Source organism: Lathamus discolor, chromosome 2, assembly GCF_037157495.1.
Source record: "Lathamus discolor isolate bLatDis1 chromosome 2, bLatDis1.hap1, whole genome shotgun sequence".
Taxonomy (NCBI): Eukaryota; Metazoa; Chordata; class Aves; order Psittaciformes; family Psittacidae; genus Lathamus; species Lathamus discolor.
The window spans coordinates 107,240,279-107,256,930 of NC_088885.1; the positions used below are offsets into that span (position 1 = coordinate 107,240,279).

Consider the following 16,652-nt stretch of genomic DNA (forward strand, 5'->3'; position numbering starts at 1 on the left):
TGTCACTGCCTAAAAGCAAGAGCAAAGACACAGCAGTGCCTCATCATCATATTCAGTCCAAAAGACGTAGACTTAGATGAAGAAACTGATGTTATTTGAAGAAATGAGGCACACCACTTCTGGAAAAAAAATATCCTTAAAAATTATGCTTTTAAAGAAGCATAGCTCCATTTTGGAAAGTAACGAACCATAAAAGGAAAGAATAAAAACTATCAATGTCAAAGCACTTCAGAAACCATGAGTGGCACTCATAAAACTGCTGAGATAGCTGAAAAAGATGACTTGGAGATGTGAAGACAGAGTTAGAAGTTATTTATTTAGTAAAGTTATACAATGTCTGAGACATGTCTAAGTTCTATATCTTGCTCAGACTATTTTTACAACATACCAAAAAGCTGAGTGCAAAACACTGCTTTCACTCGAACACTTCTTAGACTGAAATGTTGCCATGCAGTCAAATAGCAAAACGACATCAGAGGCCACCCACTTTATTTAACAAGCAGTACCCAGGTACATAAACAGTGCCCTTTCTTTAACAAGGCAATATGGCCATGCAAAGAGGAAGAAAAGGGAAATGCTTCACGTAGACAGGTAAAGCAAGTTTAAAATTTCACAAGTCACAAGTAATCACAAACACAGCATTAAGTAACTCCCTTGTGACTCATATACTTTTCATAACTGGCAAGAACATAACTGGCAAGAAAGCTTCAAGAAGGGCTTTCACAAGATTTTTTTGGATAAAGAAAAGAAGAACTGCTTAGCAGCATTCTGCTCCTAAACTGAGATTACTTTACAGGATATGGGATGCTATGAGAATGTTAGAAAATGTACACTAAAGAAGTGTCTGTCATCACGCAACTCAAGTCACAGAGGAACAAGCTGTACGTTTGTCAAAAATAATGCCAGCATCAGATCAGCTCTCCAAGTAACATAAACAGGTTTGTGTGTTCTCTCAGTTACCTGTAAGTGGATAAAGTCCACAGCAATAACAATACCATTCGAAGTATTTCAAGTTCTGCTGTGAGAGTCCGTACCAGCTTAGAAGTAGTGATATACAAACACACAGAACTATTTACCCCTCAACAATCAGAGAGCTATACACCACATCCATACTGGAATGGACTGATGGAGGAGCCAGCTCACATTCAGAATCTGTAGGTTATTCTGTGTTACTGAGGGTACAGCAGCTGTTCATTAACCCCTTCAGAAGAGAGCCAACCTTAATATAAATAATTAAATAGTATTTTAGGTATTTTAGAAATGTCTCTGATCACATTATGATAAAGCCTCACAATCACACGAAGATAAAATCTCCAGGTATGCAGCAGCTCTCCACTTTGCTTCACGTCAGGGAAAAGTGTCACAGCCTCTGGTCTACAAATTCTGCAGAGCTCCATCAGAATTGCAATTCACCAGCTGATTTCAATAGACATCCTGGGGAAAACAAAACTTTCCCCAGGGGATCCAAGTGAAGTGCTTTGCTCTAGACAGAGCACACCTGAAAAGAGACCCACCATAACCACACAGGAGAAACCTCTATCCCAAGAGGACAGATGCTATGATTCTAAGACCCTGCCTCCTGCACTGGCTACGCTGTCACACTGCCTTTTTTTCTGCCTGGTGAGACATGCTGTGAGTTTATATCCTGCTGCCTGTTCCAGAGCAAGCTAAATCAGGCAGTCTAGGAGAAAAGTCAAGGCACAAACCTTTGTTACAGGGTAACAACCAAAGCAGTACACAGAGGTTTACGCAAACTACGTCACACGTTGCTCCCATGCTCATCCTCATTGTAGAATCATAGAACCATGCAGGTTCATCCCCTCTGCCACAGGCAGGGACATCTTCCACTAGACCAGTTTGCTCAAGGCCCTGTCCAACCTGGCCCTGAACACTGCCAGGGATGGGGCAGCCACAATTTCTCTGAGCCCTGCCACGTCTTTCCCCAGCTGAATCAACTGCCATGGAAGCAGCTTCAAAGCAGCGTGTTACATTATGGTCATAACCACAAATGTAAGAGACATTCTTGGAAATAACTGGTCAGCTAACAACCGGAAAGACTGCTGTTTAATTGCTTTATGTGGCATGTTTCTGAAGTAACAAGCAGAAGGTCTGGACTCTGCATCATGAGGCAGATGGGCACTGTAACCAGGCCAGACTTTAGCAGGAGTATCTTGACTCATCAGCTACCTGCATGACAACGGCTACTGCCCACCCAGATAATAATTTCTCATCCTTCCAACTTCCTGGGAAAGTGTGGATCACTGTTCTCTAGTCTCACCCCTATGAATCCTGCTCCTGGTTCCCCTGGTCTTGTCACCACAATGTAACCCAACACCAATTGCCCTAGTAATCGTAGTCAAGCTCAGTACACTAGTTTCCCATTCCATGGTGTCTACCACCACTTCCCAGGTTCAGTGCCTTTCCATTAACTTCTTCATCCCCCTCTCCTGCAGCCCAGATCCTCCACCATCAGGACTGCACCTCCTCTCACAACCTCCTCCCCACCACGCAGGTGTTCAGTACCTAGATCCGTGAAACTTCAGTTTCCCCATTCCTCTTCTCCACTCCCAGCGCCTCACTCAACCTCACCTTTTGGTTGCTCACTGTTTCTCAAGTTTCCCTTGCCACCTTCTACTTCTCCCACACTCAGTTCCATTTAAGACTTCTGAAAATCACGGTCCACTCATAAGCTAGAAAATCTGGGAGGTCTTCTCCAGCCAAAGTTAGGTATCCCTTCTAAACTACAAACAGCATTAGAAAGGTTTGCCTGATTACCAAAATAGGTTTTGCTACAGAAGATATTTTCTTCCCCTCTAGCTGAATTCTCAGAAACAGTCTGAAGGATCTGATTTGTGCTTTTTGTTTAGAATTCTAAATACCAGCCTAAGAAACCCAGCATTTCAGCCCAAATGTAAACATGGGAACTTTCGATAAGGGCTGAGCTATTAAGATCTGAATTATATGAACTGTCCCTGTAAATATACAAAACTCTACTATACGTCCGAAAAACACCACACTGTACAAAATATACTCACTATTGCTTAGACTGGCCTTAGAATTATTCCTGGTGTGACAATGCTGTCCCTTTTCTCCTGTCCACCTCTCCAAATTCCCACTTGTGCCAGCACTAATGCTTGTAAGAGACAACAGAAAGTTGTACTTTTACCACTTAACAGAAGAAAGGAGGAAAGTGCAATGAAAGGTGTGCAGTTTACTTTTTAACAATTGCTATAAACACTGTATCACGTCAGGTTTTGTTTGCCCTCAGGACTATACATAAGTTTTAGACAATTCACGTTTTCCGACAAGTCTTCCGATGAGTTGTCCAATCCCTGCTCACCAAAGGTCTGCAACAAGTCATACATACAGCAACTAATGATCCTGTGAACTGAGATTCAGTTGCATGCTGTTAGCAGTTCCTGGGCTGGGTTTATTTAACAACAAATTGCCCTTATCACAGATTTCAACTATGGAATCATTCAGTCACACTCTAGTACCTGAACTCAGCCAACTTGAGAACAACTTAGTGAGGTCTAGGTGGACAGTCTAAAACCCTACAAAACGGTGACTGGTTGACATGAACGCACAGCAAATTCTGCTAAAAAAAGCAAGTACTCATCATCAGCATGAAAAAAACCAGCAACAAAATGAAGCTGAAGAGAAGCCAACGGATTTGGCATTAAGTATTTTACCAGAGATTTAAGTGATTCTGCTGTTCTTTCAAAAGCATCTGCAGACTAACTGTAACAGATCACACGACAGAGAATGGAATCTACTTTCGCAGACAGGAAAACATGCACATATCAGCTCCATAGCCCAGTTAAAAATAATAACAATCTAAGGCTACACACAGCCTAATTTTGGCTTTTGTTTGTTTTGCTGGGTTTTTTTTTTTTTTTAAGAGTGCAAGAGATAATGCATGCTAAAATACTAGAAATTACAAGGGTAAACAGAAAAATATTACTTTCCTTTGGATTTAACACTAGCAACGAATGTGGGACATGCCTATACACCAAAAACGTGTAATGCAACACACTGGCATTTCTGTAACAGCAATAATTCACCTGGCAAAAGCAACAGCAGCAGGAGAGATGCAGTAACACATTGCAAGGCTCCTGCCAGCAGGTAGGGTTCAAGCTCTATGGAGATACTGGGAACATACTCAGTTGACATGTATGGGCAGATACTAAGGCTCCATTACCATCATCTTTCTTATCCACACTAACTACAACAAAACCAGAATAGGTATGCTCCCCCTCTTAAAAATGTCACTTAACTTGTGCCTGCTGATTTGTCCCTTAAAAGCCACCTGCCACCTACTAGTACACCGAGTTCAAAACAAAGCCTGGCTACACTTTGTCACTGCATAAACCTGCTTAATACATAGAGGAAATGACAAAGTGCTCACATGCTGCACAAAGTACTACGTGCTGAATCCAGGCAGCATCACTTTTTAATCCATTACTGAGATATTATCTTTTAGACTGGATGTAGAAAACCCAATTAGAAGCACCATGCTGCTTCACTGAACTGTGATCATTATTTTATTCATGGAATTTTCAAACAGTATTAAGTTAATTTCATAATGCTTTAACTGGGAGGTCAGTGTGAACAGTCTAGTTTACCTTACCAAGGCAAAAAACATTAAATTCTAAGGCTTTATCACCCTAGAGAAATAAGCATTTTTCTGAAAGTATATTAATGACACGCAAACTTTTAAGGTTAAAAATGAGAAAATTAAGTTTCTTGTGCTTTAAACTGAATTTTTTCCACCATGCTTGAACACAGATAAAAAGATCTATAAATTACAGACTGTTGCTTGAACTGACAACTCTATAACGTAAGGAGAAACTAAGAACAGCTTTGCTTGGATGTCTTCACAGTGTGATACACGACACAGATGATCAGTTTCCATGTATGATTTTATTTCATGTTTAAAACCCTACATGTCCCACTGTAACACAGGCAAATCATATCCAACATTTAGTGAATATTAAATTAAAATAGAACTATGGTGGTTGAGAGAAAACCCATTCTATTGTATCAGCAGAAAGGAAAAGTAAGGAAAGAATTTGATCTAGAAAAAATGTCTATACAACAGCTTCTCTGATTATTTTTAGTGATTATTTGATAACCATCTGCTCATTATTTTTAATGATTATTTGATAACTATGTCTATCTGTAGCACCTTTGTTTTTGGCTTAGACAGTCCTGTATATTATCAAGCTAACATCAGTGGCTCTTGACCTAGAAACCCAAGCAAAAGGAAAGCATCCCATTCTGCCTTCACTGGTTGTTTTATTAGGTTCATATTGAGTAAAATCACCTGGAGATCGGGCTGCATGCAAATGCTTCCCCAATTTAACTAAAATGGATAGGAGTACAATGTTTTCATGCTCCCAGCACAGCAAAGCCTTGTTGTAGATGCAGTTTTACCCAGCATGAGATTTTTTTTCTGATGTAGATTATTTCCTTTGCAGATCTGTTTTGCACCATGCCAGCAAAATAATAGCTTTATTGATATGTCTACAGAGTGAAACATGCTGGAACAGATGTTGACGTCTGTCAAACTCACGCTATATGCAAATTATTATTTTTTTTTTTTAATTATGGCATATAACTTTCCAGACAAGAAGAGGACTGTATCGTCTCCTCTTTTCGGACATATTCCCATCAGTGCCAGTGACAACTCTTCATCATCACCACATGAAGTAATTAGCCTTTCTGCAGATCTCTATATTTTTAGTTATTTTTTGTCAGTACCCTATGTAGAGTTGGGATTAAGAAGTTCTGTTTCCCACCCTGCCCCAGATTTACTCAGTACCCAAGGGGAAAGTCAATTTCAATATTTATAAGCTCAGTAGATTATTAATTATGATTAACACCACCACCTGCAGGGCTGAGATGTTGCAAAATGTCATGCATGAGAACTCTGAAAACACACATACATTCAAGACGAGGTGCAGCATCGCCCACCTTGGGGCAGCAGCTGGTCCCTGCAGTGACTGGCTGGGAAGCAGGAATCTGCCTCTGCAGCCAGCAAAGGTTTCTTCAGAGGCACCCATGGGGAAGACTCATCAGTTAAATTACTGATTACTGAAACAGCAGTAGGACCCACAAGCTCACGGTATTTGTCTGCTATGCCTATTTACATAGACAGCCTTACAAGAAAGCTTGCATAAAACACCAACTTTACAGAAAAAAAAAGTATAAACATCCTTACAATTCAAAGTTAAATTCACATTTTCTACAACTAGCTTCAGCTCAGCCTGGAGCACCTCCTGCAGTAATTTTTGGCTATCCTACAGCTTCAGAGTGTCATAAAAAACCCTTATACCTTATGAAATACACACTGATTGCTGTTTTCAATTTACTTGCACAATGTAATAAAAATGGGCTGAATAATAACAAATAGACATTAAAAATACGTATACTTCTCAGCTGGCAAAAAATAGTTCGGTATCTGATAGTACAGGACCGAACAAGTTCTGACTGCTATTCCCAAATCTGTTGTGTAGCCTTGCCTACATGTGAAAAATCACGCTGCTTCAAGTAATGCTTGGAATAATCTCCCCAGGGACGTGGTAGATTCCCCAACACTGGACACTTTTAAGACTTGCCTGGACAGGGTGCTAGTTTAAATCACGCTTTACCAAGAAAGGCTGCACCAGATGGTCCTCAAGATCCCTTCCAACCCAGTGTTCTGTGATACGATGAAATAAAATTAGTGTAGGTAGCTTAATGGAAGCCCTAATAAACATAAGACAAAACAGTGCCATTGCCCTTCCCCTGCCCCCAAAAGAATATAAAACAGCCTCCAAAAGTATAAGGCATTTTTAAGACTGAGGTGAGATCCTTGCTCTTAAGTACTGAAAAACACCACATAGAATTACCTGTCAAAAACATGCATCTGTAATTGACTGTTCTAATGATACACACTAACTGCAAACTTCTGTGATAGGCATTTGTGTATCTTTCACATGTCTTCAAGGTCTGTTTGACTGAAACAGCATATTAAAAACTTAATTACGAAAGGATTTTGTAATTAAGAACCACCAGTCAAAAGAAGACAACCATACTAGAAAACTATAAGCCAGTTTTATAATAAAATAAATGAAATATCATAAAATTGTAACACACAAAAGGACTGCTGCAGGTAACAACCAGTGTAACTTTTTGGTGTGGTACACAGATCTTGGCACATTCCGAGATACGTTTGTGACAGTCATTGCCAGAACATTAGTTCCTCTTTATTATCTTTGTTGAAGAACTTGGATTTGAATCTACATCTTAGTATGTCAGTCACATCAACTTACTGAATCATCTAGAAAACAAACAATCCACATATTCATCACCTCCTCTTTCAGCTGGAAAGCTGCATTTCATTTCCTCCAGCAGCTTTTCAAATCCTTTTCAAAACATGACTGATAAAAACCACACCTCATCATCAGTGTACGAGTTGTGTAACTTCTGGAGAACTGCAACACCAAGTTTCAGGATTAAGACTTCAGAAGCATGCCTTGTGAAAGACCTCTTCATCTAAGATTAGCCTGCAAGTGGCCAGCACAAAGAAAACTTACAGAATTTGTAAAGGTTAAAACATCTAAAGAGTGAGAAAAGCTAAACCCACTAGACTGAAATAATCCAAGGAGTCTTTTGGTGAATATATTCAATGAGGTTAGGGTTGTTTTTTTTTTCTCAAGCTCTTAAATTTTTAGTCCATTTAATCAATTAAAAAAATCCCATCAAATATGAAAAGCTCTTTAGGCTATCTTAAAAGAACAACATCTCCTTTGAAGCCACCACAACTGAAAATTAAGAGAGGAGCGTGCCAGATGATACTTTTCTTCAAATCCAATTAAAAGAGAGAAAGGCATTTTAGGCTTTGCACAGATCAGCATTATGCTTTTATATAGCATTTGGTTCACAATTTTAAAATCTACTGGAGTTAGATTATTACAAACCAGTAAAATACCTGCCAATTTAATTATCTTACATACGGCAATATTAAATTAATACATTCAATATTAAGCATGTGAAAGCGGTGTATTGGAGAGAGGAAAACATGAGTTATGGGCTTCCATAGTAACATAATAGAAAATCACTACTAATACCACAAAATGAGTTTCCTTGCTGGCATGTTTAGCATTAGGATTTACATTTAGCATTCGATGTAATTCATGCTAATAAAAATCAGTGAAAATTTATTTTCACTGCAACATCCAAAAAGTACTGCACTTTGACAGGTGTTGCTTGTGTTTAAAAACCACACCTGGACAGGCTAGAAATGCTAAAGTAGCAATAAGCCTAGTTCACAGGGCAAATGACATGGTAAAGTTCACTGGAAGTTACTATAGCAAAAAAAAAAAAAGGATTCTAGCTTCTAATTCTAAATAATAGGTGAAACTCCTATTTTAAAAAGTTACGTATGGTGTTCAAGAGAAGTGATATCCTTGCAGAATTCTTATTACATCTTTTTGTGCAAAAGAGAAGCTGCAATTTTTGTCACCATGACAGCTCTTTTCTCACAAGTGTCCAGTTAACACTTGTTATCATACGTTGTGTTTTTAAAAACCATATATGTAGCTCAAGGTCTGGTAGTACCAGAGATGTATGTTCAGTCCCACGAGTTTCTTTCTGCCAGATGTCCATTTTCTAGCATGAAGGTCAGTTACTCCTAACAGAAAAGACACAGGGTCCTACTGAAACTGTAAAACAGGAAGCGAACTCCATGCACTGACTTAAGCTAGATCATAGAAACGTGTGAAATTTTCATACCACAGAGGACAGAAAATAAACAAAATTACATTTTATCTGTACACAACTATATGAACTGACTTGATTGAGGAGTTATTTGCTGTTAGCCAATGTACAAAACAACCAACCTGAAAACAAATTTATTTTCCTTCAAACACTTTTCAGTTTGGCCCAAACTTGCATTCAGATTTGGAATGTCAAGCCTGGGCACTGAGCACTGGCTCCATACTCTACAGCAGCCATCTGGCCCCTTCCCACCTCACACAAGCATCCACCACTTTCTTTCCTTGTGTGCCTCCAGAGACCAAAATAGTCGGTTTAAAAAAGCTCAGCTGCTTGTGAGCAAGGACAATAAAGAAGGCAGTGCTGAAATGAGAAATCTGCTCCTAGTTGCAAAGCTGCCCATTCCATTGCACTGAAGTAGAGGGCAGCACCTACTCCTTTGAAAAAGCATTATCACTCATAAGCTGAAGTAGTACATCTCTGCTCACTAACGGAAGCTCTTCTCCAGTGCAGAGCTTTATGTTGGGCTGTAGCTGGCAAGAATCATTAAGCCATTCCCTGCTTCCTCTAGGAAAAAAACAGTTGTCCAGATGGAATAAAGTGAGGGATTGCCTACAAGGTCATCCAGCAAATTAAAATCTGTAACACCAAGGATTGCAAACCTTTTAAAGATTTTTTTATAGTAGCACTGATTGCTTCAGGTTTGTATTTCTACATATCTTCCCACACTCAAAACAGACAGATGACAAACTATTAACAGTTAAGGGCACACCAGTGAGGATGAAGTGACTTACACCACGCTCTTCAATTATATCAGAACACTTGCAAGACTTAATTCTGCACATAGAAAATAATACTAAATTTGATTATTTAAGACTAAACAGAGCGTCTTATTACTACTGTTTCTTTTTTAAATTGGGCTACATACCACATGAATTTGTGCTAATAAACAGCTCAGTACACTTATTCAGATTTACATTATTGTTTTAGCAACTGGTAAGCACTTTTTCTTCATTGTTATAGAATTCTGTGTTTATTAAATAACTAGTTGCTATGTTTTTAGTCAGGATGTTATGCCAATCTGCTTCTGGAAGAAACTGGGACATATTCATTATCTGTATTTTTGCTTCCTTCGTGTTACAAAAGCTATTGAAGGGAAAAATACTAAACCATGCTCTGCATCTGAATACATCTTATTTACTTACCAAAGGAAATACTACTTGTAGCCAGTGAACCGATCGCTCCTAAACACTGTGATCTCATGTTTTCACATTGGTATATCTCAGTGTCCCACGCATAGATTAGACAAGAAAAAAAGATGCCTTCTGCTTTTTCAATGCACAACTACTAATAAACAATACTAAGGACCCCAGTTATTGTTCCCAAATATTTCTGGTCAGACATATTTTGTTTAGGTGTTAACTTTGGTTTTTACCTTGGTAAATTACCTGAGTCATTGAAGCCACTGTAATTTGTATTTATCTTTTTCACAAATTCTTCCCTATTGGTTCAAAATTGTCACAGAACTTCACTGATGAAACCTAAATAAATATTTTTCCTAATACATTATCTTCTAGTAACAGGACAGAATAAAAACTATAACCTCTTCAGATATACTAGAGCTGAGTGTTCCCTGAGCCTATTTACTGAATCACCACTCCTTACTCAGGCAATTATATCTATCCCTCCCCATTCCACTTCCCAACAGCTGCCCTAAGTAACATCCCCCACTTTCTACTGCAGCCTGAAAACAAACTGGAAGCAGTGAGCTGCAGATCCCTGCTGTTATTCAGCTTCAAAGACAAAGGCTTGCTGTTGTTGCTGCCAACATCAAAGGCTCTTTCATTCTACTGTACCTGCACAGCTTCAATCAAGTCTGTATTCCCCAATGTCAAGCCCAAAAGGTGAGGGATGGCTGGGATGGGAAGAGTAAGTATGGACAGGAAAGGAGTCATACCCTTCGTTTTTCTAAAATCCATCCAAATCCTTACCTTTCCAGTTTTGGCCATAACAAAGCAGAAGACGAGTTATTTGTACAGCATGCACCTCAACACCAAGATGCAGCCGAAGTGCAAGCCTCCCACAGGCTACTCTCAGCCCAATGATGTGCTCCTTTGATGTATTTTTTTAAGCAGCAATTTGAAAAGTATTGTCTATTAGGCTCAGGTGAACAGCAGAAAAAGCTAATTAATTCTTCAGATGAAAACCTGAAGCAGGCACATGGCAAACCATGACTAGTTTTAAGGGTAGCAAACCATTCACTGATTCAAAATAAGCAGATGCACTGGTTCAGATAAAAGCTTAGTAGATTATACTAGACAAACAATACACTGAAGGTAAATGTCATACTATACTTTATTTTGGCATTTTGAGGCCAGCTACATGACACCATGCTTTACAGAAGAGCAGATATGCATTTGTTGCTGAACAGCAGTATCTTCCATGCTAGTCTGAAAACTGCTTGTAAGAAACAGCAATTTATTCAGAAAATGTTCAAACCTTTTCTGTAAGAAAATACAGCTAAAACCTATTAGGGAAGTGCCTAAAGAGTACAAGTGAGATCAGAACTTCAAAGTTTTAGAAGCACTCAATATGCACTGTGGTTTTGCTTTAAGTACATCTACAGAATTAAGCCATGAAGTTCTGAAGGCAGAACGCAGTTACTGCAATACCAAGGCAACACAGGCATGCATATATAGAAATGGAACTAAGCCACCCTACAGAAAAAAAACTTTCTTGCCTGTATAACTACAATTACACCAGGGGGCTTACAGTGAAATCCTTACTTTTGGGGAAAAAAAGCCCAAACCAAATCACAAAAATTGATGCCCTCCACCCCTGAATACACCTTAACTAAGAATAATGCCATAGTTGCACCCTCAGTATTAAAAATTTGAGGCAGCTATGCCTATCTTTCATTTCTGATGTGGGAAGATTAAAAGAACATATTTTCTCAAATTAAAAATTAGATGGATCCCTATAACAGGGAATGTAATGTTCCCTGCTTCTCCATAATAAACACCATATTTATGACCTAGAACATTACAGCGGTTGGGGGGGGTGGGGGTGGAGGGCAATAAGTTTCAAGCACTTGGAAGTAGTAAACACTCAAAACCCCAACTGTCTGGAAGCTTTTTCGAATCATAGAATCATAGAATAGTTAGGGTTGGAAAGGACCTCAAGATCATCTAGTTCCAACCCCCCTGCCATGGGCAGGGACATCTCACACTGAAACATACCACTCAAGGCTTCATCCAACCTGGCCTAGAACACTGCCAGGGATGGAGCATTCACAACCTCCCTGAGCAACCTGTTCCAGTGCCTCACCACCCTAACAGGAAAGAATTTCCTCCTTATATCCAATCTAAACCTCCCCTGTTAAAGTTTTAACCCATTACCCCTTGTCCTGTCACTACAGTCCCTGATGAAGAGTCCATCCCCAGCATCCCTATAGGCCCCCTTCAGATACTGGAAGGCTGCTATGAGGTCTCCATGCAGCCTTCTCTTCTCCAGGCTGAACAGCCCCAACTTTCTCAGCCTATCTTCATAGGGGAGGTGCTCCAGTCCCCTGATCATCCTTGTGGCCCTTCACTGGACTTGTTCCAACAGTTCCATGTCCTTTTTATGTTGAGGACACCAGAACTGCACACAATACTCCAGGTGAGGTCTCACAAGAGCAGAGCAGAGGGGCAGGATCACCTCCTTCGACCTGCTGGTCGAATGTTTTTTCCATTCCTATTCCAATGCTCTGTAGAAAATAGCCCCTCAAGAGTATGTATCACACCAACTGTGTAACTACTAGAAATGGACTGAACTAAAATGAACCAAGAAGCTGTATGAACGACATCATTCCCCAGAAGCTGCATGTAGTGCCTCAAATCATATCACAACCCAAACCTAAGGGACCTCTCTGCCATTTCCCTCTAAGCTTGCTAATAAATTCACATCCATTACAGTCCTACATTCCTGCATCATATCTGAGAAAGCCTTAACATCAGCTCTGAGTGGGTGCATTACAGCAATGCCAGACATGCATGGCAAGCATTTCAAGGGTTTTCCAGATTAGAAACAGGTATGAGAATGCAATTACGGCTGTTTTGCCGTGCTGGAACAAACGACTTGCACAAATCCATCTGGTAAAAAGGCCTTCTTAGCCTATTATGTTTTATTACTGCTTATTAAGGATGATCACTAGCCTCAGGGACACCAGGTTGGGAGGTATGTGTCCAAACCACACCATCCTCATGAACAGATACTTTCAGATTATCAATGTGGGTTGCTGGCATCTTTATTTTTTTGTTTCCTTTGACATGCATAAGCACTCAGAAGTCAGGTTTGCTTCTTTACTCACAAATCACACGTTGACATGACGAACGCTAACACATGCTTTCTAAACATTATTAGGTAGAAAACACAGCGTCCTTAAAACCTGTTAAACATATGTAGAAGTTTTCTGTTTTTCAAGACGTGACCTCTAGGTGAAGGCAAATGAGTAAAACCCCATGACCTCTTCCCCCTCGAAAGCCAACCCCAAAGCAACTTCACAGAAAGCTAAACCCCAGCAGACCTCTAACCGCGCCTGAGCTACAGCGAACCCGCACGATCCAAAGCGCATAAACGTTCCAGACAACCGGGAGGACGAGAAGTCTGGTTCCCGCCGCCGGTCCCCATGCAAGGCAATGCGAGGCACAGGGGCCGGATCCCGCTCCCGAGAGGCTCCTCCGAAGAGTCGCCGCTGGGACGCGCCGGGCCGGGAAGGGCCAGGCTACTCCGGGCCGCCGGAGGGAGCAGCTCCCGCAGCGGCAAGGCCGAGAGGAGCGCCCCGGGCCTGCCGAGCCGGGAACGGGGTGGGGGAGGCGGAGTCCCGAACGGCCCCTCCCCTCCCCCAAGCGCCGGGCAGGCCGGGCCGGCCCCTCCCCCACCCGGCAGCCGCGCCTCGGGGCGACTCCGCACCCCTCGTTATCGCCGCTCAGCCGCCCCGGCCTCCGCACCCCGCCGGGCCGGGCCGGGCCGTGTCCCCACACGAGCGGTCACTCACCGCCGGGGTCCCGCTTGCCGGCGCAGCGGCTCCGCCTCGGCCTCACGCCCGGGGCCCCGCCTCGCGCCCCATTCCGCCTCCGCCGACCCGGGCTCGCAAAAGACGGCAGTGTAGCGCGAGCTCCTCACCGCGCAGGCGCCGCCCGCCTCGCTCCGGGGCTCGCGGCTGCCGGGGGCGTGAGGGGAGCGTGCGCCGACGGGCCAGCCCCCCCCCGCCCCTCCCAGACTGCGGAGGAGCGCGGCTCTGCGCAGGCGCAATGCTGTGAGGGCGGGGAGCAGAGCGGTCCTGCGCGCAAGGCGTGACGGGTGCTGTAGTTCCCCACCGGGCGGGGTGTCCGGGTGGCTCCCGGACTACAACTCCCAGGTGACTGGGGATGCCCCCTTCTCTCGCCCCTTGTCTTCTGAAGCCCCAAGGGCCGGGGGAGTGTGGTGAGGCTCACCCGCTGGCGGCAGCGAGGGGCGACCTGCAGGGACCCCGGCTCCCCTCCTCCTTCAGTGAGTGGCCTCCCGGCGGGAAACACCAGTACAACAGCCCCGTGAAGGTTTCTGAAGCCTCTGATTACGGGCGGAGACCCGACTGCTCTCTTGAACTGACGTACCAGGGCCTGTGAGCGTTAGCCGTGACTAAAGCGGTGTGTGACTAAACCCGTTATGAGGCGAAATTTGTGACGGTGGGAAGCCAGCAAACGTCAAAGCCAGTCAGTACCAACGGAAGGGCTGACACAGCTCTATAGGTGTTTGTATCCAGCCTGCCTCACGAATAACGTTGCTCGTGACCTCTCCGTTTGCAGCCATTTGTTTCATCTTGCAGAATGAATCTGATCTTGAATCCTTACCCGCTCGTTTCTACCACTCTCTGAAATACAAGAAAGTGGAGAAATGCTCTGGATGTGACCTGTGCCAAGAAACACATCTCCATCTCCACATGCATCCTGTTTACAGTGGTGTTAAATTTTGTATTCTCTGCCTTTTACAATGTGAGTTTCTGTTATGTTAAGCACCTGCATAATTTGAATCCTTTTCAGGATTCCTCATCAACAAGGGAATTTGTTTCAGTAAAAAAACAGACCGATTCATTCCCACAGCCTCAAACTTAATCCCTGGGTGATTGGACACATTAATACTGTGGCAGCGTGCCACCTGCTTCATTTATTCACTCGAGATTCAATGCTGCTTAGTCCCTGTCAAATGGGCTCTTTGTGCAACCTCCTGCGGTAATGCAAGAGGTCCCCCGCAGGAATTTGTGCTATTCAGTAGGAAATACAAAAGGGAGAGTTGTAAACAATCCGATTAGTGTTGGAGCACAGAGATATTGTCTCCACAACGTATTACATAACCACGCAACTTCCAGTTTACCCCTCCCATCCAGAAGAAACGGTTTAACAGCAAGGACTTACTGGTTTATTTAACTTAACGTCACCACTAATGTTGGGGTTTTGTTACCCAAAGGCTGCTGCTTCTGGCAAAAGAAGAGAGCAAGGTTATTCCAGTAACATCCTATAGTAATTTGAGATGATTGCCTGTGAGGATCTCCACTTGAAGTGACAGTCGCCAGAGGCTCTTGACTCTGAAGAGTATTATCACAGGCGGTTGCCAACACAAGTTCACACACAATAGGCCCATCATCTAATGAGCCCAGAATGAATCTTCTCGGTTTTTTGAAGACAAACAAGTGATTGTGTGTAGTGCTGACAATACCAATTTACCGCCCTGTGAAACACATTTGGATGACTTCTGACCTACAAAACTTACTGTGGTCTGAGGCCTACTTACACAGACCGAGGCGCTTTCTTACACCCTCCATGTCCCCATATTCACTCTGTAAACTCTTACTGCTTGAGGACAAAGTAAGGAGTCTAAGGCGGCAAGCTCTCTGCTTTGAATTTCAGTCTTGCTGATGTACTTGACCGTCATAAACGTACTAAAACAATAATGGAGGGAAGCATTAGAAAGCATTTTGACAGGAAAAAAGGGGGGGAAAGGCAGAGCTGTGTTAATGAATGATTCCTTCCCATTCCCTCTCAGTGACACTCCTACTTCAAGAAAGCCAGTTCTGGGGTTGAGTTTGTCTTGGAGAGTTGGGAGCCTACATGGGCTGTACTATTCTGGGATAGCTGTAGATAAACTATGTAATTCTCATTAGCAATAAAGGAATACACAGCAGTCATAAGGAGGTGTATTTATGAAAGAAACTAGTTGGCCACATACTGAAACACCCATGTGATATAAAAAGAACCTGAATATATAAAGGAAAGCCTAGAAAAAAGTAGATTAGGTAATCCCTTTGGCGGGAAAAGTCTGTTATTTATATGATGTCCCACACAGCAGGAAAGCCAAAAGAGCTGTCTTGACACTGAATTCTGCCTGTACAATTCCCATGAGCACTACTGTGGAGTTAGGATTCCAAAATCACTGCAGCAAGAAGAAACTTTAATAATACTTAAGAAATGAAGAGGATGTCAGAAAACTTTGGTCTTGGTAGCCTTACGTCTTAGATTAGTCTGAAAAAGGGATTTGTTTTTTTCCTTGCAACATCTTGTATCAAAGTATGTTTTCCTGTGCAAGTGGCACAAATTTTAATGATGTACTGCCTGGTGAAAAATACCATGCCAAGAGCATGTGGCAAATCTTGGCACAAGTATTTCCTTTGCAAAATCCAACTGACGTTATGATCAGCCAAATGTTAGGTTATGTGATCAACACTCTGCTGCATTAGCACAAACGAGCCCAGCACCGTGATGGTAGGTGGAGGAACTTCAATATGGTACCCGCAGAAATGAGCCCCTCCCAGGGCTGTCCCATGACAGCCACCACCGTGAGTATAGGATATCTGGGATGCAGGGGAATAGTATTTA

At 42.3% G+C, this 16,652-nt stretch overlaps 1 protein-coding gene across 2 annotated transcripts in view; it reads right to left on the bottom strand.

The window, feature by feature from the left end:
- The window catches only part of RALBP1 (ralA binding protein 1), a 33,818-nt gene extending 19,804 nt beyond the window's left edge, over window positions 1-14,014 (bottom strand). The window contains exon 1 of one of the 2 annotated variants that reach the window (XM_065667999.1): window positions 13,799-14,014. The gene's annotated coding sequence lies outside the window, so the exon portion shown is untranslated. Of the gene's footprint in view, window positions 1-13,355; window positions 13,530-13,798 lie in introns of those variants that run through there. The other variant, XM_065668000.1, reaches the window with a different exon arrangement.
- Between the last annotated feature and the right edge of the window lie 2,638 nt (window positions 14,015-16,652).